The sequence below is a fragment of the Sciurus carolinensis genome, chromosome 3, assembly GCF_902686445.1.
Source record: "Sciurus carolinensis chromosome 3, mSciCar1.2, whole genome shotgun sequence".
Taxonomy (NCBI): domain Eukaryota; kingdom Metazoa; phylum Chordata; class Mammalia; order Rodentia; family Sciuridae; genus Sciurus; species Sciurus carolinensis.
Genome location: NC_062215.1, coordinates 125,697,958 through 125,725,859, shown reverse-complemented (window position 1 = coordinate 125,725,859; position 27,902 = coordinate 125,697,958). Strand labels below are relative to the sequence as shown.

General features: G+C 40.4%; 1 pseudogene; it reads left to right on the top strand.

Moving 5' to 3' along the window:
* LOC124979487 (tissue alpha-L-fucosidase-like) overlaps nucleotides 1-26,751 on the top strand; it is a 132,416-nt pseudogene extending 105,665 nt beyond the window's left edge.
* The last annotated feature ends 1,151 nt before the right edge of the window (nucleotides 26,752-27,902 follow it).

The window sequence follows — 27,902 nt, the reverse complement described above, 5'->3', positions numbered from 1 at the left end:
GCTGTTCCATGAGGACTTGAGGAAATTATTGCAATTCTCTGTGCCTCAGTTTTCTCAACTGTAAAATGGGAAGAAGAATAACAACCTCTTAAGATTGTTGTATAAGTTAAAAAGAACTGATCTATGTAAAGTTTGTAGAACAAAACATGTCAGAAACATGTTTAATCAGCAAATTCTAATACGCAAGGGCGGTTCGAATCCCCGGACCCTCAGACGGGGGAAAAATAAATAAATAAATAAAATGAAGAAGGGAGTGGTATGCTTGCTCTCATTGTTGTTCTCTCTTTTGGTCAGTGGTTTCTGCTTCATCCCAAACTAATCTCTCCCAAAATTGTTTGACTCCAGCCTCTCCTTTGTCCTTCTGTCTCATCCCTTTTCAAGTCCTAATCCTCTCCTTGCACTGCCTGGAATCTGATCCTTCCTTTTCATTATCATGGATTTATGGCTACACGAACTGTTTCCTTGCTGATCGTTTGTGTGTTAACCATCCCAGATGGCTCCTGCCTCACTCTACAGTCAAGCCATGATCTTGGTGCCGCCAAGTTCAACAGTCAACCTACAGCCTCACTGCTGTGAAAATTCAAACACAAGTGTGTGAGGTCAGCGGTTTAGTTACTTTCTCCAAACCTCTGCTTCTTTATCTTTAAATGGGAATCATAACACTTCCTACTCAGTTGGGCTGTGAGAACAGAAGGAGAGAGTTCCTGTAAATAAAGCTTAGAAGTCTTAGGGGTTCAATCAATGTAGGTTGTTGCCATTATTTGGAACTTGACTGCTGGCAACTCCTCCCCAGGCATCCTGGGCATAAGGAAGTCCTTGCTGGTCCCAGACCATGTCCTGTTTAGGAACTTGAATACCTTACTGAACATACTGAAGATCTTACAACTTCTACTGAAGTTATTCAAGTACAAATTTCTTCTCCAAGGAGACTGTAGCTGGATAGAAGGACCAATGTCTACCATTACGAATACCTAGAGAAGGCTGGCCTTGGATTGGGAATTGAAAGATGGCCAGGATTTGAATAAACTAACAGTCAATCAAGAGCCCTGCAAATGAAGGGCCCAGTCAGGGACAGGAGCAAAGAGTGGCATGAGTTTGTGTGTGTCTGTGGGGGAGTGACTGGATAGAATATTAAGTCACAATGGCATAACTCGAGAGAGGTGTGTGGTCTATATTCAATATTATATGTGAGGGGTTTTGGTACCAGGGATTGAACCCAAGGGCATTTAACCACTGAACCACATCCCCAGCCCTTTTTATTTTATTATTTTATTTTGAGACGGGGTATCCCTGAGTTACCTAGGGCCTCACTAAGTTGCTGAGGCTGAGGCTGTCTTTGAACTTATGATCCTCCTGCCTCAGCCTCCCAAGTCACTGCGATTACAGGCATGTGCAGAATTTTGAAAGGTGAAAATGGAGAATCTTGAAAAGCAGGCAGAAGTGTATACCTGGCCTCCTCTCCTGCAAAATGCGAGGGCTGAACTGCATGGACTCATCATGGTGCTTCCATCCTGCTGAGTACAAGCTGCTGTGGAGCTCAGGCGCCCTCTGCATCCCAGTGGCACATCCATACTGGAGGCCCAATAGCTCTAAACCCCTGTTATTCTGTGAATTACTTTCATCTATGAAAACGTGGGCTGAGGCTCAGGGCCCGCCAAGTGCCTTACTCATCTGAGCCAAATCAGAGCCATCAGGTCCTTGGGACTGGTGTGCCCTCCCCACAAATCCTGCGTCTTTCCCTTAAAACCACTTTAGCTGCTTTGGAAATTGCTTAACCAAAGAACTAGAAGCACAGTGTCTCTAGAAAATGGGTCATTTCCTCATTTTCAGCTGAAGTTTGGTTTAAAGATATAATCACAGGAGAGAAAGAAGGAAATGGTCACCTGGAAGTACCAGATCTGGGCTCTCAGTTGTGAGACCCTGGGTTTTGTTCTGTGGGTTTATTGCTAAGCCTGCCTCACCAGGTACTGATGAGGTTAAATAATTAATGCATGTGAATGTACTTTGTAAGCTCTAAAGCACTGCAGGAATATAATTAATTATGTTTATAATTACAGGTAATGTAATTATAATTATAATTACTTTGTGGGTGGAAGCAGAATATATATCCCATTCCCGTTCTCTAGCAGGATACCCTTGGCAAATATCCTTGGTTAGACCATCAATTTGTATGTTCTCAGCTCTCTCTCTGACTTTATTTTCAACATTGTGAGACTTTGGCATGAGAAAAAAATTCATAGAGTGAAGCTAGAAAATCCAATACCTCAGTAGTAATATTCTGTGATATTTATCTTTCATGTTGATGAAGTTAAGGAAGTTTATTTAATTTCCCTATGCACAACAATAATACTTCCAGAGCTCCTTTAACACAAAAAACATTATATACATATGATTTCTGTAATTTTATATATATATATTACTCAAAATGAGTCCATTTCAGAAATCTACTAGAATCTACAATAATCTAAAATGACCATGTAATTGTTAAATTGTAAATCTGTTCTATATTTTATGAAATGCTTTTTAATATCAAGCTAAAATATAATATTTTATAATATTTTGTTTATTTAGCAAAATTAATTAACTTACTAGGAATGTCAGGTAGTTGCTTCCTTCCTTCCACAAATTTAATCTTAGAAAATTATTGGGTTTGAACTCATGTTCTGCAGCAATATTATCTTTGTGTCAGAGGGACACATTCCAGAGCTCCCAATCTCCATGGTCCATCAGAGAAATCTAAGCTGTTAAGATACACTGGAGCCATAGTTGATGCTTTTCTCATTTGAAAAGCCATGGCAATGGCAATATATTTATCAGGGAACATTCTCCCAGAGTCTCCGTCTTTGAAATTGCAAAATTCTGCCTATGAAGCTAAACATTGCATTTGTTTAGAGTCTCTGACCTTTTGCCATTGTTCTTATGCACTGTTAATTGTTGTTAATTTCTAACACATCATTAATTATTTGCCATTAAAGATGTGGGAGACGGAAATGTCCTTCACTCATGGGTGATCATAAGAACAAACCATTAATAATTACAAAACTGTGTTACTTTAAATGTGAAAAGTGAATTTGAGCCATTTGCATGGAAGTTGCTGTGTCTCTAGTGGCCAGGCTGTAACACATGGGCAGTGTGGGTGGGGGCACCATGGGTGGCCCAGTCCTGGCCGAGGAGGAAGCACAGTGTTCTCTTGCTTCCTTAATGATGGTAACTTCTGGCCTCTAGAGCATGATGTACTTTTCAGAGAACTTTTTCTCTTTGCAACTTTCTCCTCCTTTGCAGAAGAAGCCTAGAGGTGGAACAATTTCCTCTAATGTCACAGCCCAGATCAGTCACGCAATTAGTACTTAACGTTGAGTTCCTGACTCCCACTCCTGTTCAGCCCACCAGACCATGCTGGAAGGTCAGCGCTGGTGCTGGGGAGACTTTCACTCCCACCTCAAGCTTTCAGAGAGATGGAATCAAGGCCATTCCACTGACATTTGTATCCTGATCTTTAAGAAAAATTGCCTGAATTGCCAGTTACTATTAAATTTTTATGTAGTGTCTTCTTCCAACAGTTCATGGCAATGTTGAGAACTGAGCGTCGTATTGGAAAGAAGTATCCGATATGGCTCTAGGTTTGACCAACTCTTAGAAAATGTTAGGGTTGTTTTGGAAAAAAACAATCATTGAACATTTATTTTGTGGATATAGATTTCAGCAGTAAAATCAAGACCACTTAGATTCTATGGTTAAAAGATTTGTTACAAGGATAACGTTTTGAAGATGTTGCTAGTTTTGACTCTTTGTTTTGTTAAGAGAATGGAGAGCCAGAGAGGATCAAGAGAGCTTTTAGTTTTGAATGTGGGAAACATGAGAAGTGTGAAGACTGAGTCACTGGGGGCAGGAGGGAATGGTTTTGTATTTTAATTCTGTTCTTTACCTGGGGGGTGCACTCAAGAGCCAGAACAACATATTCTCATTCTGTTATCCTTCTTTTTTTTGTTCATCTGTGCTAGAATATTGTGGAGGCCAGAGGGCACAACTTTCTGCTTCCTGGAGCAGACCAAAAATTATGCCAGGTAGTGTGGGGCGGCAGATGACATCAGAGACAAAAGATCAGCTTGGAAGTCTAAACCATAGCCTGATTTTAAGAAACCATTCAAACTTCAGTCCCCACCCCCATTCTTACTCTTCTATAAAATGGGGTACTTATAGGTTAACTTTTAAGAATTACTAGATAGTTAAGAGTCTAAGGTTTAAATTCCTTTGCAATTTCTTCTTACTATTTTAACCATTTCTTTAAACTGTTACCCAATAATCCATGTCAAAGGCAATTTCGCATTTTATTTTTTACCTCTTCTATCAATGGACATTTAGGTTGTTGAAAGTTCTTTTCCTATTGAAAGTAACACTGCAATAAACATTTTCTATAAATCTCTTATGTATATCTGTAAAAATTTCTCCAGAGTTATTTTTATCAAAATACACTGAATTAACCTCCAAACTGACCATACCAATTTACCAATATTAATTCCCTCACCTCTATTCCTATGAACTGTTATGGGGCTCTTGCCATCTTACCATACCTTACTCTGGCAAACAGGACCCAAGTATGTACATCTTTGTTCTCACTACTTTCTTCCAAATCTTTCCCTACCCCCTCTTTCTTTTGGTAAGAGGTGAGGCAGTAGAGCCTCTGTTATGCTTATACTTTGCTCCTGCCCTAGGTCTTCATTGCCCCAAGGGATAGACTTTGAAAATATACAAATTGAGAAGAGAATTCTTCTGTTTAATACTTTCTCATTTTCCTTCCTTGTCCAGCTGCTTACATGAGGAAGAAGGTTTAAGAGGGAAAAAAGAAATGTTAGAGAAAAAAAAAACAGAAGAGGTAATATGATTTCTAAAAATGTGTATCCTTCCACATAATGAATTTAACAAATTGACTTTATTAAAAATAATAACATTATATGAAATCTAAACTCTCTGGGAGATCTAGCATATAAGGCCATTGTTACTGTAACACTCATCAATTCTGCCTTAGATTATGAGATAGTATTTTATTACTTGTGTGCTTTATATTTCCTATAAGAAGGCAATGATCTAGAGTTAGGTAGACAAGCTAGGTATATGCCCAGATAAGGAAAAGATAAGAGGGAATTCTGGAAACGTTTTGAAGGGGAAGAGTTTAAATGGAGGGGAAACCAGGAAAGAAAAGCTTATGATTTTGAGTAGTTAAGCCAGAGAAACAAGAAGAACATTTATTCATTTGATCAACAGTGGAAGAAGAATGTAGCCTGGTGTGACAGTCAGTTTTTTATCACTGTAACTAACATACCTGACAAGAACAACATAGAGTAGGAAAAGTTTGTTCTGGGTTCATGCTTTCAAAGGTTTAGTCCATGATTGGCTGGTTCCGTCACTCTTGGCCTGAGATGAAGCAGAACATCAAGAATGGTGTGTTGGAGGAAAGTTTCTTACCTCATGGCAGCCAAGAAACAAATAGAGAATGAAGAAGGAGCCAGGGGACAAGATGAAATTCCCAAGGGCATGCCTCTCTAGTTACTTCACTTTCTCCAACCATGCCTATAGTTGTTACCCAGTTAGTCCATTCAAATTATTAATCCATCAAATGGATGAATTCACTGATTACGTTACAGATCTCATAATCTAATTGTTACAACTCTGAACATTCCTACATTAACAGGAGATTTGAGGACACCTCACATTCACCATAACACTCAATATCTGACCTCCAAAAGTTCATGTCCATCTCACAATGCAAAATGCATTTAGTTCACTTCCAAGAGTTCCCATAGTCTTGACAATTATAGCACTGCCCAAAAGTCTAAGTCCAATGTCTTCTCTGAGACTCAAGGCAAACTCTTGGCTGTGAGCCTCTGTAAAAATCAAAAGCAAGTTACATACATCCAAAATATAATGGTACAGAGTAAACATTCCATTCCAAAAAGGAGAAATGGAGGCACAGAAAGATGGGAGGGGGCCAAAGCAAGACCCAGCTGGGAAAAATAGTCCTATAGCTCTATATCAGCATCTGGGACAAATGGCAGTGAGATGCTTTCTCCAAAGTGCTCGCTCCTATAGCCTAGCTAGTTGTAATGCTTATGGCCCTTCTCTTGGCTTGGCTCTCTCTGTAGCCAGCAGACTTCCTCATCAGAGAGTCCATGTTACTGGCATCTCTTAATCTAGATAGTCTCCACTGAAACTTTGGCTTCCTTCCCACAGCTTCACACAATACCTTTCAAGGGCTACCATCAGGGATTCTGACCCTGCTCCACTTTCCCTGGTCTCCCATGTTTTTCTTTGAAATCTTGGTGGAAACCTCCATGACTTCTTAACTAAAGCGTCAAACATTCCTGCAGAACTAGCACTGCATGGACAATGCCAAGGTCTGCTGCCAGATTGTGTAGCAATCAGGTCTCCTGGAATCAACCTACAGTAGCCTCTGAATGCCTTTGTGGTTAGGCACAGTCAAACAACTTTCTAGGCCTTCCTCAACCCCTGTGTGAGCAGGGTTTGCCCACAGTCTTTTCTCAAAGAAATTTTTTACATTTACACTCTTGAACCTGCAGTGGGTATGATCTTACCAATTCCTGAGATGCCCACAAGTCATCTTCCCTATTATTTCTGTGAAAAGTACTTAACATTTCTTTCATGGCTATAATCTCTTTAACAACCACACCTTCCTTGGCCCCAATTTTACACTCACTTTTCTGTACAAATTGCAAGTTTTTAAAATACTTCTGCTCTGCTCTTTATTTCTCACAGCAAACCTGGCTAAAAACTGATAGTATTCACCATGCCACTGCCTGATTGCTGTTCTGCCTTGTAATTTTCTCTGCCTGTTTATTAGTCCATCATCTTTAAATTTAACTTCACAAGAAGTCTCAGGACATAGGAAATATGTAGAAAATTTCTTTGCCAGATATAAAATGAATGACCTCTAGTCAAATTCTATTGGATTCCCAATAGTATCCTCCTTTACCCCTGTAATCTCTTAAGCATAGTCTTTACTGTCCACATTCCTAGTAGCATTCTAGTTATCAGCAGAATTGTCCATTAAACTCTGTTTAAACATTCTAAGTCTTCTCCATACTGCATCTCCAAACTTCTCCAAACTCCTCCCACAAACAAATTCCAAGTACCACATGGTCAGGGTAATCACAGTGATGACCCCATTTCTTGGTACCAATTTCTGTGTTAGTCATCTTTCCATCACTGTGACCAAACTACTTGACAAGAACAACTTAAGAGGAAAAGTTTACTTTTGGCACATCGTTTCCAATTTTCAGTTCATAGTCAGCTAATTCCATTGTTCTGGGTCTGAGGTGAGGTAGAACATCATGGTGGAAAACTGCTCCCCTCATTAGCCAGGAAGCAGAGAAGGGGGTAAGGGGTACATCCTTGGTGGACCTACCTCCTTCAGCCATGCCCCACCTGCCTATAGTTACCACCCAGTTAATCCATTCAACTAGGATCAGCTGATTAGGTCACAGCTCTCATAATCTAATCATTTCACATCTAACTATCCCTGCATTGACACTGGGCTTGTGCGGGCACCTTATGTTCAAATCATAATACTTGGGATGACAGGTGAAAGATGTTGAACTTGAACTGCAGTGTACTGTATGTATTCATCCCCAAGAGATTGTACCAGGATATTTTCTTTTTCTTTAAAACTGAAATTAGGATGGACCAATGTTTCTGTTATGTTTCCATATGGTGCATAGAGATACTTCCTATTATGTGGTTCATTTCTCCTGCCCACTCTAAGTTGCCGTTATTCTTCTCCAGCCCAGTGTGCATTAATTTTCTGCTTATTTAGTGTTTTTCACTCTCATCTCAAGTCCTGGACATCTGAGTTTTGTATGTGAGCACATGCATGCAAGCATGAACACCTTCCTCCTCAAATAACTTCTCAGACTAGAGACCTTGAATGCAAACCTTCCCCTAAAAGAAGGGCAACTTTCCTTCTTTAGTCTTAGAACTCTTTTCTATTAACTTTTTACCTGTGAGTATCCTTAAATAGGGGCAGCCTTACCAAGGACCTTCTATATACCTTTGGTAAAGTGAATATTCTATTGGGTTAGTTCTTTTAACCTGGTGAACATTCTGTTGGGGATTCCAATTACATCAACAGTAGAATGACTCACAGTTCTTTCCCTTTATCCCTAAGGCACATGGGTATTCCTTGCCTCATTAAAATTTTGGAAAAATAAATTATTCAACCAATTTTGTTAGATTTTCCTTCTTTTACTTCCCACCACATCAAGGCTATAGATACCTCACCACTGACTGCACCCTCAGTTCTTTCCAGCCAGAGGCAAACAAAACAAGGACATTTTTAACCAGTTTATTTGAAACACTTTTTAAAATAGATTGCTCTGAGTTATCAGTGATGTCCAGTTTCTAGGACAAAGAATTATTGCTCCACCTCATAGTTGCTCTTTTCAAGGACTTGGGTTTAAAGGTTATGAAGAGCTATTCAAACTCATTTATTTCTAGTTCCCATTTTCACTTCCTGTGCTGCCTTTCAATGTGCAATGGGAGGTCCATTCATAGTCACAGGCTGGTTAAAGACATACAGGCTTCCAAGATTATAAAAATGGAGATCATTCTTTTATTTACCCTTTATGTCAACATTCCTTTAGCACCTTGGCATGCAAAGCACATTTATCTATAGATTCTGAAGGCCAAAGACATCCTGAGAGATGCCGTCTGGAGTGGAACCCAACTCCAACCAATCAGCTCTAGCTAACTGGAAAAGAATTGTCCATCTTTTGTGTTGTTTTCTTTTCTGTACATTTCCTCTTCTTTTTTATTATCACATGATACCATGTTATACTCAAACAAACAACCTTGTCCTTTCTTGTTTCCTTCACTTATGCCAGAGTAGCATATGTTTATCAGTGGATAAAAAACAACTCTCCACTCTGCCCAATTCAAGGTCATTGTGGCAACTTTGGACACCTGAGAGCATACCAAAAGTATGGGAGAAAATGTGTAAACCATTTAATGAGTGAAGAAAACTATTGGAAAAGGAATAAGGTTTTATGACTTAGAATGAAGGCTCATATATTTTGAACAAAAAGTCAGCTCCTGGATTAGTCTGGATTGGCTAGGTTTTGTGGTAGTAATAAACAACCTCTAAATGTCAGTGGCTTAATCCAAGAAAAGTTTATTTCATGCTGATGCTACATGTCCATCGTGGACCTGTGGTGGACTCAGCTCCACCAAGTTATTCTGGAATCCAGGTTGATGAATACTCAGTTGTCTCAATATATGTTTCCAAGGTCACTTATGCAGGGGAGGAGAGATCTGGAGGCTCTTTTATTGACAATCAAATGCTTTGGCCTGGAAATGACATATAGTAGTTCTGCTCACAACAACAGACAAATCGCATGGCTTATCCAACTGCAAAGAGCAAGCAGTATATAGCCTCTGTACACCTGGAAGGAGGAGATGCCTGACTCTCTGCAACTCTAGTAGTATCTGCCACAGCACTCAGGATGGCCAAGTGAAGAATATAGACTATCCAATTGTCTGGCAGCTGTGCTTGAAGGACAAGTGTAGAATGAATAGACACAAATGTAGAACAAGCACCCTGCGATTTGCAACAACAGTCCTCTGGTCCTAACCTGTCTATTGCTGTTTTGCAAGTGTGTCTCTTTGGCTACACAAACCCCTCACAAATCTCCTGGCGACCTCTTCCATGGATCCTTGTTCTTGAAGGCAGCATTTATAGTCAAACTCATGCATGTCTTTTTATCCAATAAAGCATCAATCTTAAATTACTAAGACAATTCATCCCTAAGATTGAAATACTCCCCTCAATTTACTTCTTTAATTAAGGGAGGTGTGGGGTTTGTGAATCTTGGGCCATTAAGAAGCATAAGTATTCTGAGGCAAGACTGGGGAGGCCATCTCTCCGCTGTGACAGTGTGGTGGAGCGAGGCTGCCAGCAAGCCAGGGTGTCAAGGATGACAGGACAGCTTCATCTATTGTGGCCACCAACCTGAATACTTAACCAAGTGCAACACCTCCCTAGGACACATTCTCACAAAGTGAAATTAACTTTATGGGGTGTGCAACAGTCAAGTCTTTTTGGATGCTTTTGCATAATGTCCCAGGAATATTTAGACTAGTGACTTTTGGGCAGCTATAAAGTAATCAGGATACACTTCTGGATGTCCTGGAACCCCAAGGTTAAAGATCCTAAGGGTCATGCAGTAAAGAGTGGGCACATCCCTTGACTGATCCCTTGAGGGGGCCCATTCTAAAAGAGGAGAAAGCTGATCAAATCAGCCTGACACTGTGATAGTTAACAACCAAGACTCCAAATTCAAGTTGATTCTGCATTTGTGTCTTAACTTTCCACTTAGGAACTTGTGTGACCTTGGGCACATTACATAACATCTTTAAGCTTTAATTTCCCATAAGATGAGGATTAAAATAGTACTTGTCTCATATGCTTCTGAAAATTAAATGAGGTGATGATATTAGCATAGTGCCTGGTTTATACTGAGTAGTCAGAAGACATTGACTCTTAGCAGTTGCTGTTGTTATCAGTACTGTTCAGGGCAGCCAGCATGTCCTGAGTGTGCATCACAAGCAAGACATGGTAAGGCATATTTGAATAAATTGGGCAGAATATCTCATTTCAGGGATTTTCAAATGTGTGTGTGTGAAAGAGAGAGGGAGAGGACTAGGAAATTTAAGAGTGGAGTGGAAAGAAGAAATAAGATAGGAAAATACAAGAAAACTAAAATAAAAATAGATGTGGGCTTACTCTGTAATAGGTCATTTGCATAGACAGATTTCCCCCCAAATGATCTCCCTGAATGTTCACATGACACTGTTATTATCCCTATTTTACATTTGAGAAAAATAAGCCTTAGAAAGGTTAATTAACCTGCAGTGGCTAACGTGTGTGGCTGAGGATATGGAAATAGGATGGAACTGTGTGATGTAGCTTGACTGGAGCACAGAATACTAACTGAGTGGTACATCATGCACCGGGGCTCTAGGGAAGCCCTGTCCACCATCACAGGTGGTCATTGCCATGCAGAATTCAAGGTCATCTTTAATTTTGGCCACATAGTCCTTAATGGTATATGGTTTGACCAAAAAGCAAGAGACTGCCTCTAGGTGATCACCATGTCCTTGCAAGTTTGGAAACCCAAAACACATATTCAGGGTGTCCCAAAGCTCAGCTTCAAATCATGCAGTAAACCCAGAACCTCCCAGGAAAAGGCAGTCAAGGCAAACTAGTCCTGTATGGTGGCTACCCATGAAAATGTCATGGTGATCTAAGGTTGACCACTAGATGGAGCTCTAGGGGGCATAGGAACATAGCAGAGGATAGTGGTTGGAACCCAATGCAGCTTCCTCACCTCCACAGCACAGAATCTTTTAGGACATACATTTGTCTTTGCCGTATTACAAGGCTCAGACCACCACCAATGCCATAGTTTTTACCCTCCTTGACAAATCCCTACTAATAAAACTTACTCTGAGTTCAGAGATCAAATGCAAAAGTTGGAAAGTACAAGAAAACTTGGAAACTTCCAACTTATTCTAGACTTTTGCCCCATTAGCACTTTTGGGGAAAAGGCAATCTCCATGTAAAATCTCCATTAAAATAACCTTGTGGGCTTATCTGAAATTAGCACCTCCAGAATTCTTGTTCTGCCTCTTGTTTGGGTTTACCTACTTGTGTCTTGATCTTATTCTTGATATGCCCCTCTAATCAGATAAGAAAAGGGTTGAAGCATTTCTGGATTGTAGACCAATCTTAATGGTATTTGAAAATAAGAGTTAGGCTTGGGGTTGAGGCTTTTCCCTTTTTTATTTGTGTATGATTTAGTGTTCATCCTGCACTAGACACTAAAATGCATTGTTTAATTATCTGAGCTCAACACACCATTTTATAATTCATTAGTCAGTTGCTCTTTGCAAAAGCTTATTTCTTATGAAACAAAAGTGGGAATCATGCAACTGGACTATTTATCTCTCTTTAGGGGTTGGGGGTTAATATCTGATAGCTCATAACATCTTTATTATAATGCATTTATAATGATTTACTGGAATCATTCTATGGCTAAGTATCTAATGTCAAAGCCAGGATCTGGCATGAAATAAAATGCTGTATCCTTGGGTAGCTCTAGGGAAAAAAAGGCCTCAGCCAATATTTTCTGTGTAATTCTACAAACTGTAATAAGGGTAGGGGTAATTGCCTTAATGTCAATTAAGCTATTAATAATGCCCACCTTGTCATTCCTAAATATAGCAGTGTCTCAATCATACATTACTGTCCCCTGTTAAGGCTACACAGAAGTGAGATCACAGCCCATGTGGATCAGGAAGTCTGTCTAGCAGCCAGTCTCATCTTCTTTATATTTGAGAAGGTTTGGGGGTTATTTATTTGGTTTTGATGAATATTTTCTACTTAGATATGTATGGATTTGTAAGGGCAAGCATGGGAAATAATTTTAATCAGGGTAAACACAGACTTAAAAACTGGCCCCGTTTCAACTTTGCTCCCAGATGACAAAGAAAGATGTTCCTTACCAGGACCAGAGTTCCAGGGCCCAGGGCCCTGATTGATGGGCCACACAGTTCACTAACAATCACACAGGCATTTTAGAGCCAGGAAATGTGCCTTCTAGGTCAACCTTGTGCTGTGCTGTATGCTTGTTGTCCCAGGCCACATGGATGCACACAAGTTCTTCAAGGACAATGACAACAGGGTAAAGAGAATGACACAGAGACACTGTTACAGAGTGAGGAGGCCAGCAGTTCATCAGCAAGTTTCAGCAGACAAGGTCAAGGCTAATGGCCCATTTGGAACAGGGAAAAGGAGATGAGCTGTGGGAGTTTGGTAAATGGGGAGATGTCTCCAACTCTTCCCCAATCAGCTCTAAATCAGGACACTTATCCACAGTGAAGAAGCAGGACAAGACTCTTCTTTAGTTGGCACTTATAGTCCTCCTGGGTGAAGATTCTGAGCAGACACTTCCTGCTGCCCCACCCCCCACCCCTTGCTGGCTGTCTTGGTGAAGTGAACTTCTACTTGATGATATTTAGAGCTCATTAATTTGTCCCAAGGAAGCTTATTGTATGGCAGTTTAATGACAGAAACCTGTTTTAATGCAAATGGACATATAATCCCACTAAGCCACTCTGAGGGTGTAAATTTAAAACAATTGCTAGGAACTGACACTAGAGTTTAATAAGATGGAGGGCTAGTTCCTAGATCCTGGTACGCCCAGGGGACCCTGCTTGGACACCCAGCCCTGGCAGTTTTAGTGCAGCCGTCTGTTACCATGGCAATTAAAAAGGGAGGGGGCTTCAGGGAGCTCCTCTCAGGTGCTGGGGACCTGAGGGGGCAGTGCAGGGAGGGAGAAGGCATACAGGGAGGAAATGGAAGGTGAGTGGGGGTCTTCTACCAGCTATTCCTCAGGGCACAGGTCAGGGAAGATAAGACTGAGACCCTGAAGTCAGCTTTCTCCTGTAGCTTATTATAAATGCCTGATGCAAGCAAATTCTCACAGAAAGAGCACAAAACCTTGCCTGGGACCCCTATTCTCCCCGCAGGTAAAGGGGGAAGCCTGCCTTCGAGGGGGCAGGGGAAATGAGACAGAGGCGGGAATTGTTTGTGAATATTTGCTAGATTATAATGCTGTTGGGTACTACATCATTCTCCAGAGAGCCCTGAATAAGGTTATTATGGGTGAAGTCATTTTTGTAATAAAGTTGGCTGTAACTCTGGGTCATAAATCATGGGTTCTGGTACAAAAAAAAAAAAAAATTACTAAACATGCCTCTGTTACCACAGACTGTCCTCCTTTTAAATACTTTGATTTTACTACAAATCTTCCATTGACTGAGATGGGGGAAATACACACAATGAGCAAATGATTCCTTCCGTCCCTAGCAGCAGCCCTGCCGGCATCTGGGCCTCCCAGAATGATTTCCTGAGGTGTGATGTTATTTATGGCATGCTTTCTCTATCAAAAAGGCAAGCAGCATCCCAAGTGACCCCGGAGCATTTGCATCATTGCTTCTCTTGCTAATTGATTCATCCCTTGGCAGGGCCTGAGACACGGGCTGTTAGCTGGACACACTCTCTCCTAGCTGCAGACCCTGTGGATTAAGGCGCATAATAAGCAAAGATGCTAATAAAATTGTTAAATGTCAAAACTGCAAAACCTACACCCATTCGGAGCCCAGCAGCTCTTCTGGAATGATTCTGTAAAATACCATCTCCTCCCCTCGTCCTTTTCTCAGTCTAAACTCCATAACCTTTGTTAAGTAAGGGGATTAAGAACTGTTATTAACAACACTGATTGTTTAATTTCTTTCATAACTTCTTCCTTTCAAATAAGAGTCTGGCACAGAATGAAAAGGAAGGTTATCATATGAAGTGCATTTCAGATGTAATAAAGCAGAAAGGAGAGGGTGGCCGCAGTGGCAGTTGTAAGAGGGACGAAGTGTGGATCTCTATAGCTCAGTGGCTGCAAAGCAGAAAATGAAGATTGTAAAAACGTCACATAAAGAAAAAATGCACAGTGGATTCGTTTTGCGATGCCCATAATTCAGTAATGCCTTTAAGTAGCTAGAAGAAATATAATAAATGTTTTTCCACAACATTGATCATACTGTATCAGAGGAAATATTAGTGTGCAGGGAGCCATGATTATACTGGTAGTAATTCTCGGTGCAGAAAACTAGTAGAAGATGGGACCCTTTATGGGCCGAACTTTTATTGGCTGCAGTTATTTACCTTTAAGAATACACCTAATACATTGTCCTATAGCTAAATATTTTTGTGAAAATTCAAGCCAGTACTACCAGTAAATCAGAAATCCTGCCACCATTTTATAGAATTTATATGTATTTTTTTCTGCAGATGCTCTGATATGTTCCAGAATACAAAAACCAGCCAATTGACCATGTAAAAATTCTAGAAGGCCTGTAAAACAGATTCTTCCTCTGCATTCTGAGCTCCGATAGGGGCAGACAGGTTTATGGCATGTGATTCCATTCAAATGCCACCTGTATATATAACATCTCTCTAAAGAAATTAAATGGATTATTAGATTATATACTGTAGTAAAACTATACGTAAAGCTGTGGGCCAGGAGAGGATGTACACACAATACACCTGCTTATTTTTTTTTATATATATATAAAGTTTTGTTCCTAAAACACTGAAGAAAGCTCTGCAGAGCAATCTTTTCCTTTAGGGAGGAAAGAAGGAACTGATTCTTCATGCCAGCCTCTTGCTCCTCAGACTGGCAGGAGCTGGTAATGCGTGGTCGTGGAGATGTTAATACAGGAGGCCCCTATGTGCTAAGGGAAAGTTCCACCTTTACTCTCCAGGGGCTCCAGATGGATTCCAAAAATCATCTGATCAGGGTTCTGGGTGCATGAGATAAGAGCTGGGCCAGCCAGACTCCTGCAGAATTAAAAGGAGAAGTGAGACACAAGCAGAATAATCCTCCATATATTCCTGATAAAGTCCTGCTATGAAAATGACTGAGAAGCTGGAAGCCAGGGGAATCTCAGGGTGAAGATACTCTGAGCAGTGTTAGGAGGGAGGCATTCTCCGGAATCTGCATAATCCAGCTTGCAGTTCAAAGGCTTTGTAAATGCAAAGCAAACTAGTTAAAGGCTGCAGAATCACCTGCTCAGTCTCAATGCATCTCTCCCCTAACTCTCCCTGACACAAATGGGAATCATTTCTCAGAGTGAAAAGAAGTCATTCCTTCTCTTTGTCCTAGTGCTCTGTGCTTAATAAAAACACAGGTTCTGCGCATAGAGTTTCCTTCAATCAGACACATTTGGTCTGGTCCCTATGGAGTGTGATATCTAAAGGAATTTGGAGGGTTTTTAAAAATGGAATCATATCTTGTTTTTAGTATTTTCTATTGGAGTTGTGTAGGTGTTTTGTTTCTTTATTTGGTTTTTGCCCCCTTAGCAAGGAGGAGAAAGTTCTTCCCCTTTCCAGAACTTTTTAAAAGAGGAAGGTGGTTAAGGGGAAACTGATATTTACGAAGTCTAAGACTGAGAAGCAGCATGCCTGATGGCAGGCTCTCTGAAGGAGTGGAAGATTTATAAGTGGTCACTGGTGTGCTCAGCATTGACACGGAGTGAACAACTTATAGGGTGATAGGACGTCTCAGGCTCTGCTAGAGTTCCTTCGTAGCACAGGGCTGGAGATGCCTTTTAAGCATCTTTGTACAAGTGGCATGTTCTATAGCAGCAATGGTAGCTGTTCCCAGATTTTTTATTAATAATTTTTTTTTGTTTCACTCAATTAATTACCTGTCAGTTGAAGGAGTACAATTTAAAACAATTTATTTTATTTTATTATTTATTTATTTATTTACTTATTTGCATTTGTGGTGGAGGCTAACACCTCTGATTTTCCTCTTTGGTATGTTAATAAGCCAATTGCCAAAACTTAATAAAGATCAATGAGTGGTCCTGCTCTTTTGTCTCTTTCTTTCTCTTCCTTTCCTCCTTCCTTTCTTTTTTTCTTCATCTCTTTCCTCTCTTTCCTTGCTTTTTTGCTCATTCTCCTCTCCTTCCTCTTCTTTATTTTTTTTTTGTTTTTTTCTTCTTTTCCTTCTTGTCTTTCTCCTCATCTTCAATAACTTGGAAAAATCTTTCTGAACTTCTTCATGTAATTCTGTAACAATAAGAGTGCTTAGGGTCACAGATGTCTTCCGGTGCACAGTGCTGAAAAGCGCAGTCTGTTTTTCCTGGGTGTGCAGGATACACACCACCTCATTTGTGCTTGTGAAAATACATAGGTGTGCTAGCAGAGTGAGAGAGACCCTTGGAGAGTAGCCCTACTACAATTTTAGCAGAGGTAAAACCAGGAAAATAACCAAACACTAACTAGTCTTTGGAAACTACTTAGTAAATAAAGACTATGTTTTGCTTTATTTGTAACACATAATGAGTTGTTGACATATATATTTGCCAGATAAGGCATGCAGACAGCACTGAACAATACAGAATATTTGGTTATAAAACTTTAAAAATATTTTTAAATGATATACAGTTGTTATTATCTCTATAACCACTAGATGTCACTGTTGCACACACCTCGCAGTAAAAACTTCCTATCTAGTGGGACAATTTGAAACTGATATTTTAAGAGCAGTTTCCTTCCCAGCTCTCTACCTTTTGATTGAACACATGCTATCAGGGTAAGGTGACTCTCTTCCCCATTCAGCACAGCCAGCCCAATTCTCAACGATGCCTCTCTACTGGTAATTCTAATTTACATTGGATGAGGGTCCTCAATTATTTTCTTCACTATATTTAACATTATATTTCTTCACTATGTCTTATTACATAGCATTCCCAACTTTATATATTAATTGTTACCAGCATATTCTGGATATCAAAGGGGAGAAGTGAAAACATAAGCATATATTGCCCTGGATCTCTAAAGTGCCCCCCTCCCCACCATTGCTCACAAAGATTTCACATCTATTTGCTCAGCCATCTTCTCAGCACTCTGAGGGGGGCACCTGCTCTACTGCTCTTATGAGTCAAAGTTGACCTGTGAAATAGGTGGAATGAAGTCATTATTTGCACTGGCATCCCAGGAGTCAAGCAAAAGCAAACATTGAAAACTGTTCCAGACAGCATTCTAGTTTGCAAAAGTTAATTTCAGTAGTTCTGGTTTTGCAGAATTAATTTTTAAATGCCTTAATTCCTGGGCACTACAAGTCTTTTTCAAAAACTTCATTTTAAAAATCTGGGCCATTTTGTGCAGCTGACATTACACAGAAATTAGATCTGAAGACAGTTCCATTCTGAAAAAAAGCCTGGCCCAGTTCAATCACTAGCTAGAACAGCACCAGAGAAAAGAAATGGGTGAATAGTTGAACAATATTCAGCCTTCTCTGTGGATGGAGATGACCATGCGCTTCAACAGAGTTACCCAGTTTAATCTTTCTTGTGACTAAAATCCGAGACTGATTTTTTTTTTTTTTTTTTTTTTTTTTAACTTCCTCACATGCCTTTGCACTGGAAAAGACAGATCTGTTCTTGGAGGATTGTCGCCTGGATTTTAGCAGGGGGAGGGGAGGTACTCTCCGTTCTTGTGAATTATCAGAGACGGAGCTGCCTGCCATCTATGGGATGCTTTGATCCAAAATTTCAGTCATTGTTTCCACATTTAGGGGCTGGAATGAACATCAAAGAAGTGGGTGTACGGAATTTACTGGATGCCAAAGAAGTACAATAACATACAGAGGATATAAGCAAATCCCAGTGGCAAAATTTGCTGCCAATTCTTACGCATAATAGAGGCTCTGAAGTGACAGTCTATCTTTGACAAATGCATAATGATATCAACGCCAAGGGAAGGAACTAGCATGCTGAAAGGTGAATAAAAGAGTTGGGAACAATTCAGTGGACTTGCACATTTCCTCCGTGTGTTTTCTCACAACAAGGAAAGCAGATGACACAAAGGCATTAGGTAATAGTTGGCCAGGGCTGCAAACTCACCAGCAGGTTTGAAGGAACCTGGCTCTTTCAGGATCCAGTTCTAAAGAGAATCAAATGTGATCAGAAGTCAGTCATCTTCTGGAGGAAAAAAAAAAAAAAGAGGGGAGGGGTAGGGGGAGTAAAATGAAAATAGCTCTCTTATTCTGTCTTGGATGGTTCCAGATTTTAAAGCCCATATGTTGTTTGCTATAACTTCTTCGCCTCCCAGGGCCAATGCATTCCAAACGCGTCAGTGGTGCACTGCACTGAGGAGTCTCAGGAGCTAGGGGCTCATTTGTATCCATAGTCTTTGTTCAAATATGGATTAATTTTGGTTAATTTCAGTGGGTGCACATAAAGTAAAATGCACAGAATTGAAACCACTGAAATCGGGCCATTGTGTGATCATTTAAAAACCTACTTTTCAAGCTCCTTTAAGTTTTATTTTTGAAATAAAAACAATAAAATGACTGTAAAAAGTTTTCAAAAGCATTGACATTATGAACAATTGCTAACCAAGGCTATTCCCAGAATGATCAAACAAATTTGGACATAATTCTAGAGAAGTTAACTGCCCTGCAGGGCCACTCTAAACATTTCATTCAGAAGGTGATTCAATAAGGATCCTGTGGAAAATGGCTTCTGCCTCTGGGGTTTGGATATCTAAGTGGATGCACATTGTGTTGGTGTCACCAGGGCTGGCATCAGAGGGCAAAGGCAGATTCTTGCCCTCGAGCTGCAATCTGAACATGATGGAGATGAGAGTGGAAGTCACTCTAGGCTGCTCTAAAAATCCAGAGTGGGTGTGGATGTTCAGAGGAAAGAGTCTCAAAAATGCCATAGTCCATGGAAACAGCGTGCAGGGTTCATAAGCAGAGACTGTCAGTGAATCGGATATAAGCAACATCAAGATGCATGTGTTTATTTGAAATCCTACTTGGTTAAGTAAGAAATTGGGCCAGCTGCAAATACAGCCGGCATTTCTGTCCTTGTTTTTAGACAATCAGAGCAGATTTGTTTTTATATACCCAAATCATTTCTACCCAGCCTTCACAGTTCTTCTGCGCTCCTTGCAAAATTTCTTCTATGGCCTTGCACTGCATAATAAAAGGGCTCTTGGAAGGATCCTGCTCTGTTTATTGTGCATGTTAAGTGAATGCAATGATTTTCATTATTTCAGATTCTATAATGAAATGACTGAGTGCCTGGCAATGTTAGAAAATGGACAAACAAGCATTCAACTGGCTGGATGAACCATGGCTTTCTGGCATTAAAAGTGTAATATTTATGAGTTAATTTAATCATAGAAGAAAATATTGAGTAGGTGACTGAGTAAAATGATGACTGTGTATTATGCTTTTGCCACGCAGCTGGATAAACATATTCAATGACAGACCTTGGCAAGAACTGCAAAGATGCTCTTGACAATGGCATGAATAAATATTAGGTGCTGTCTAAAATTCAGTACATTTGGGGTCTTGAGCAAAGCCAGGTGAGCTTTAGCAGAAAAATGTAGAAGAAGCCATGTGTGCACATTGGGATTATGTAAACACTGGAGTCCTTCTGCTGCCCAGGAATTTCTCCAACATTCATTTTCATCTGCATCACTGGGAGATTTTCTAACTCATTATCCTCACTTCTAGGAGCGTTTTTGAGCATGAGACCTGGATTTGGGGAAACTCATGGTCAATTTTTCAATGACATGAAAATGGAGAGAAAAGAGATCTGAGAAAAATGATGGCATTTTGCAGTGACCTCATCTAATCTATGTAAAATAGCAAATTAAAAATCCCTTTAGATTGCTTCTTGAATTTCTTTACAATGCAAGAGTTCCTGGAATTTCTGGTTCCAAAAGGAACCATAAGAATAAATAACATTTTGAAGAGCAGGATTCAGTAATATTAAGTCACTTAAGGAAGGATTTGTATCGAAGGCGAAAGGAATCTGTGTGCAAGAGGGTTTCATAGAAATTCATCATTCTGATCACTGTGGTTATATTTTTTTCCCTCCTCAGGATTGTTATTTTACCAATAAAGAAAATTTATTAAGATCTTTGTTTTGGGATTTCTGGAGCACTTGCACTGTCTCTAAGACAACAGGAAGGAGAAGGGGGAAGAGCGGAAGCAGAATCAAACCGAAAAAAGAACAAGAACAAAAAGTTGATTTCTGAGTCACAGTGCACGTGCCACAGGCTTCTGCTAAATCAGTGTATTTCCTATATTGTTCTCTATTTTTCCTTTGCCTTCACATTAAAACGTGAGAGAATGCACTGGAGGGGGTGGTAAGCCTACTACCGAAGATACTCATGTGGCGTGGGGACTGGATTCTCATCTAGGTTGTGTGATATTGGGCAAGTCACTTGGCCCTTCTGAACTTCATTTTTCCATCTATAAATTATAATAGCATCTGTTTACCTGTCTTTAAGAATGTGGTTGTAAAAGGAAAATTAGATAATCTATCTAAAGTGTTGTTTTCTTTTGTTTTTAAACTACAACACACTTAATTTAAACTGCTTTATTCCAGAAAGGGTCTCAGTTGTACTCAGAGAAATTAAAATGCAAATTTAAAGTATTTCTGTGATTACCATTAATACCACCTGATAAAGTAAAGCAAAACGGTGACTCATAAACTTAATTTTTCCTTATATTCTTTTGAGGAAATCTCAATATCTTTATTTTCACAAGAAAATCTAGCTTACCTCCCAACTACTTTGTCTTCCTGGCATCTTTCTTAATTGGACATATTCCACTTTGCTACTTATTAACAAATAAAAATCTGGAGGTCTTGAAGCAGACAGTGAAATCAGAGGTAGCAAGAAGGGTATTTGGGAGGTGAAATCACCATGACTTGGTGTTGTCGTGGATGTGGAAAGTGAGAGAGACAGGATGTCAGAAATGATGCCCAGATACCTTGTACAGAAAATAGAAGAAAGGAAAAGATTTGAAGAAATAACGAGGAGGTCACTTGTGGGTACATTCAATTTGAGATGACTTTGAAACATCCAAAAGGAAAAAAAATCTAAAGAAAGACCACACAGGAGGCTATAAAGGCAGGAAAGCACTGGTTTGAAGGCAGAGAACTTCATTTACAGGCCTGATGGTTCGATCAAGGTATGACCTCAGACAAGGGCTTGCTCTTCCTAAGCTTTGGTTTTCTTATCTGTAAAATGGACATATTAACATCTGTCCCATCATCCTCTTGGGAAGATACGATAACAATTCTTTGAAGGCATTTTATAAGGAGCTATATCCTACTTCACAAGGAAACAAACTGGGTCCTCTTTGTCCTTGAGGTTTTGGAGGCTGGGGTTGTGCAGGCATGGCTAAGCCTAAGAACAACACCAAGCACAGATGGCCCAGGAAATGCAACATAAATGACATCAAAACCCCCTTACCACAAAGATATCTGAGGGGAGTACACCCAAAGCTTCTGCACCAGGTGCATTTTGCCAAGGAGCCATAAAAAAGACCTGAGGAAGATACAGGTCACAAACACCAGGCCCTGAGTGCATGTGATGAGACTGTCCTGCCTCACAAAAGCCCAAAGAAATCAAGTCCAAGTTCCCAGAGGACATCAAGCTCTCCATCACCCACTCAAAGCTCATGAAGCATGTCCATGCCAGCCTTGCCACGTGTGTCTGGCTCTGTTCTCTGGCGGTTCAGGGTAAGGTTCAAACCAAGGCCCAGTCTGTGGTTCCCCGAGTGCCCACAAAGTCTCCAGAGCAGAGGTCTCTGTCTACCAACGTGAGGATAGAATGATCAGCGTCCCGAGGGTGTGAATGGGGCTGGTGTCCTCCTATGACATTTGTACAAATAACCTGAAGCAGGAAAATGAAAACACAGAGAGAGAGGGAGAGAAAGAGGGAGAAGTTGGAAGTGCCTCTCTTGTGGAATCACCCACTAAGTAACAGACATTTTCCTCCTCTTAGCATCTCATGCACTCACCTGGTGCCTTTGGCTATTGGCTTGGCTTCTCCCTCCTTGGCAATTCTCAACCTTTAGGAGGAGGCCTATGAGCATGACCTCACCTCTAAGGGTCCTCAGAGTTAATGTGCAGAAGTCTCCCTGGAGATTCAGGGCTAATTAGGGTGAAGCTCCTGGGAGGATTCATGACTCTGGAATGTTATGGGCTCCCAAAGAATATTAATTGGTTGGGATTTAACATTACCATTTTACTACTGTGTTTTCAACTTGTGGGAAGAAATTTTGGTCAGTAGGGACAAAAGTTTTACTCCCTGATCACATAGGTTTGAAACCACCCGCTATCCCTAAACTTTAGCACCAGCTGGGTCACAGAAACTGTGAAGGGACCAAGGCCTTGGAAAGATGAGGTAGGAGCTAATTTCCCAACACCACCATTTGTGTTTCCCCAGGGTGAATTCTTTAAACCCTCCCTACCTGCAGTGAAAATCCATTTGTGATTAACATTTTTTTGACAATCCCAAAGCCAAGTGGAGATCCTGGTTGCCAATAGTGGTGGGAGCAGTTCTGATTACTCTAGAGGAGATAGGAGGGGCCAGAAAGCAGCTCCTCTTATTCAGAGTCCAAGAAGGCTCATTCTTAGAAGAACAGGGGACTCTCTTAAATATAGACATTGTAAAATTCAAACATCTATTAAACCCCAATGTTGGCGTAAGATATATGAATATATCTGAAATGCTCCTTAGTCTTATAGGATATTTGGGGGGAGTACCTTTAAACTAGTAGTTAAAAGAGTTGATTTTGGATAGTGTCTTACTATGGTTTAGATAAATGTTTCTCAAAGGTCCACATGTTAAAAGTTTGTTCCCCAGGGTGGTATTATTGGGAGGACTACAGGGAGGCGGGAAGTAGTGGGAGGTCATTGGGTCATTGGAAGTGTGGCCTCAAAGGAGATTGTGGGGGTCCTGGCCCCTTTCTTCTTCTCTTTTGCTTCCTAGCCATGAGGTGAGCAGTTTGTTCTGCTACATGCTCCCCGACCCCCACCATTGCCATCTGGTGTGCCATTCAGAAGCTCAAAGCACTGGGTCCACCTGATTTTGAACTATTTGTTATAGTGATACAAAGCTGACCAATATGTATCTATATTGTGATGCATGTGTTGTGATGGAGATACACACACACACACACACACACACACACACATACACACATATATGAATTTCCAAATACAACAACAAAAAATGCAAACATAAGTTAAAATATCTTCATTTTTTCCAATATTGATGCTATTTTTATACTAATAATTTTTCCATCCATATTCTATGAGCCAGTATCTGAACTTTGTTTTCCAGTCATTAGATTTCTATTCCTTAATGACTGTCTAGCATATTCAACACGATGTCTTAAAATACTCTAATAAAGAATCAGACATTAATAAATTTTCACAACCGTACAAGGAATCTTTGAAAATAGACTTGATGCTAAATTCCCCCATGTGCATGTATAGATTAGAATATATATCACGTGAAAGACAGTAGAAGACCACTGGCTATTTTGTATATTGAAAGGTCTGAGTTCCAGTGACTAGGGCTCATTTAGGATGGTTTCATTAGACCTGCCGTCTCCTGGCGTGGATCTGACAGCTAAGCAGTAGAAGAGCCTATTTGCTTCTCACCTTTGAGTGACCTTTGGGGAGGCCATCTTTGTGGGTCCATATTTTTGCCATTGGATGACTCTGTCAAAGTGAAGCCCTGGGGTGTGGCCTGCACAGTGGCCATCCCTGTAAAGTGGTGCTTCTCAAACTATCTGCGGAAGGTGTCACTCCCCATCCCCCCAATCTGTCACCTACTGATATTTGGGAAAGTGCAATAAAAGTAACTTAAAGTGAAATTAAAAAAACCCGATGCATATAAAATTCAACTTCCATTTTTTTAATTATAAGATTCAGCAGACAAAAATGTTTGCTGCCAAATGGCTCTTTTTGTTCTAAACACTTCCTCTCAGTCCTGTGCTTATCTCCACAGTAGACAATAGATGACAGACTGTGGGCCTCACTCTGAGCTGCAATGTCATAGAGGACAGTCAGGAACCCCAAAGGCCTACCATGCTAATACAGTTTTCTTTGCATAGAGCTCAATGGTCTCTTATCCAAGCAGAGGACACCATGGTTCAGCAGGCCTCAGTCCCAGTCATATGGGTTCAAGCCACCCATATGAAGCTGGTACATGAGAAGTGACTCTGAGAGACCATTGGTGAAAGCTACTTTCTGCTACTGGCCATTCTCACACAGGGATTTACACACAGCTAAGCAGTAGGCTGTTTAGTGCCGACGCACAGGTGTGGAAACAGTTTGTGATAGGCAGGTTTATGGCAAATAAACACAATGTATGATATACTGTAATCAACTATATAAACAACTTTAAAATTGTCTATACTTCATATTTCCAGCATTTGGTTTTGTTAATCATATGTCTTCCTGACAGCAATTAAATAACCTTGAGAGAAAATGTACACCTGCTGTCTCCCCTGGGGAACTACATCTCTTTTGTGAATGACATAAGTTCTCCATAAAATATAACTGAAGATAGGAGAATTGAATTTGGAGATATGTCTCCTTTCTCTCTTGTTTTATCTCTAGTTGAATTGGAGTGCATGGTTTAATATAGCTAATCTTTTTTTGGATCCCCGTTCTGAGATTTTATTTAGACCAAATTATTTCCCTGAGGGGCAGATTTGAGACAATGGATAATAAATGAGGTTGTGACAAGTATCGCATAGGTGGGAAGGTACCCATCAGCAATCTTGGCCTGCACTGCCCTCCCCAGCTTCCCACCACAGCATTCGTGGTTCTGCAGCAGATCTCATCTACCTCGGGAACACCATTCAGGTCATGCTTTCCTTAAAATAAAACCAAGCATAGCAAAGCTGTTTGTTTGCTTGAATCAGGATCCAAACAAGGTGCATTCATTAGGATCAGTTAATTAAGTCTCTGTTAATTTGCAGATCTCTGACACTCCTGAGATGAGGGCACAGGTAGTAACCCAGAGCTGCTGCTGCTGCAGCTCAAAGCTACCGCGTGGGTGCTCAGGACTCTGGGCAAGTACACCCCAGCCTGGCTGAGCCTGCATACCTGTCTGCTGCCACACTGGTTTGATAAGGCCAAGTTTCAGGTGTTTATGTACTGGATCATGTTTTCAGTGCTGACCTTGGGCAGCAAAGGGTTCTGGTGGCATTGAAGAGCCAAGGGTCACCCAAGGACCGCACTTCATGTACACCAGCTACACACCCATCTTTAGCTATACCAACATTGGTTTGTAGTTCATGGCATACTTCTTTCACCTGGATAACTGGGCCTACCTCTCCTGAGTGCATAATCCTGACAAAGTATCACAAAGCCTTCACAAACTAGCTGAGTCTGGTGTCTTAGAACTAAAACCCTAGGGATTTGGCTCCCCATTGGTGAGTTAAGAATTGCTGTCCAAAAGAGGAATGTATAGCACAGTTCCATCCATTCTACCTTCTTGGAAAGGAAAATGGCTTCAAAATACATCATTTTGTTTTTATAAAAACCTTGCCAGAGCCATATGATGTTAGCAGGTGCAAATCTGATCCAATTTCATGTGATGGAGAGTAGGAGTACCCTGATACTTATCAGAACTCTACAAATACTCTTTCTTGACTACAATGCTAGCCCCATCAAGGACAAGGTGGTAGTAAATGAATGATGGGTCAGAAATACTCCTGTCACCATGGAGGATGCTATAACTGTCAAGATAAATTCAAGCCTGGAAGGTTGCCAGACAATGGGAGATATATACTGCCATCGACAAGAAATCCTGGGCTACCATTGCAACGTGACAATGTCAGACATTGTAAGTGAATCTGAAATCATTTCTAACGTGGTTCAGACAGTAGATTTGGGAAGCAACTATCTTCTTAACATTGGACCAATTAAAGATGGACAGATGTTCCCATATTCCAAGAAAGCCTTCTTGCCATTGGAAAGAAGTTAAGCCTCAATGGGGAGTCATCTGTGTCTCTAAATTTTCATGGAAGTTGCACCCCGAAAAAAAACACCGTTATCTGGATGTACACCTCAAAAGTTTCAAGTGTTCATGCCATTTTTTACACTGGCCAGAAAATGAAGTCTTAAACCTTGAGTCCCCAAAACTACCTCAACTGCAAAAGTAACAATGTTGGGAATCCAGGATTTGAAGTGATCTACAAGTCTGAGTAAAGGCCTCCTCATTTCTCTGCTTTGTTGCCACCCTCTGTACTCCCAGTTGAGTTTGCTTGAACTGTAAAGCTGGCATAAATGGACTGATCATTGGAGTTTAAGAGGAAAGGGTCACTGCCTGCTAGTTCCTGTTCTGATTTACCTCTTAAAGTAGCATCACTTTAAGTAACTGATTTATCTTCCCCACCTGTAGATGGTTTTTTCAATACTTCTTGATCACAGAAACTGAGCACATTATGCTGATGCCTCCTCAATGGACTGAGGTTCTGAGCTCCATGACTAGCTTGCCTCTCTCTGATCAGCAAAGGAAAGCAGTGGACAACTGAACTCTAATTAACTTCATCCAGCTTTGGAAATTATCTAAAGTGGAAACGTCCCTCGGTTCTCTTTGGTAATCTACTTGCTTACTAATGACTTTAGATAAAGGATGAGCCAAGTCACCCATTGCTTATGAGAGGAGGTGGAAAGGGCTTAGTAAGAACACCACACTCTATTTATTTAGCACCCATTGTCACCAATACCCTGATACCCTCTGAATCCAGAAAACCTAGAAGACCTAGTGGGGAAGGAAAGACTTTTTAGACTGCTAATGGTCTAAACCATTTTTGGGTTGTTTCCAAAAGTTTCCAAAGTGAATTAAGAGCTCTGAAATCTGGTCTGTTTACAGTGATACTATTAAGAAATGAACATGATTCTATCTTGAATTTTTAAATATGATAAAATAGGTAAGCTTGCATGTAGGGAAAAATAAGCTATAGGTTTCTCCACCACCTCTCTTACCTGCACTTTAGGAGAGGGGAGTGTGCAGGCTATTGTTGATTAAATTGGCTGTTCCCCAATTTGTCTTGTGAAAATGGTTAATGCATTCCTCTGTAATTGTAAAACTGTAAATTGATAGTTAGGTTTAGAGGCTAGACCAGATTTAGGTTCGATTGTTTTGTCAAGAATATTTTGTATGTAGTGTACTATATTTCTGTTAACAGGTGCATAATGTTTGATTATCTCTAATGATAGATACAATGATGTTAGCAGTCACTGGTTATCATTGCTCAGAGCCACTGATTCATTAGTAGGTTGCAAAATGTTGATATCCTAATTCTATAATTCCTAAATCATTTGTTAGCTAGGCAAATTCTATAAAGAGAAACTTCCCCTTAACTTTGGTTACCAAGATCAGTTTTTTTTTTTTTTTTTAATACAATAAATAGGTTCTCTAACATCCTTTAAAA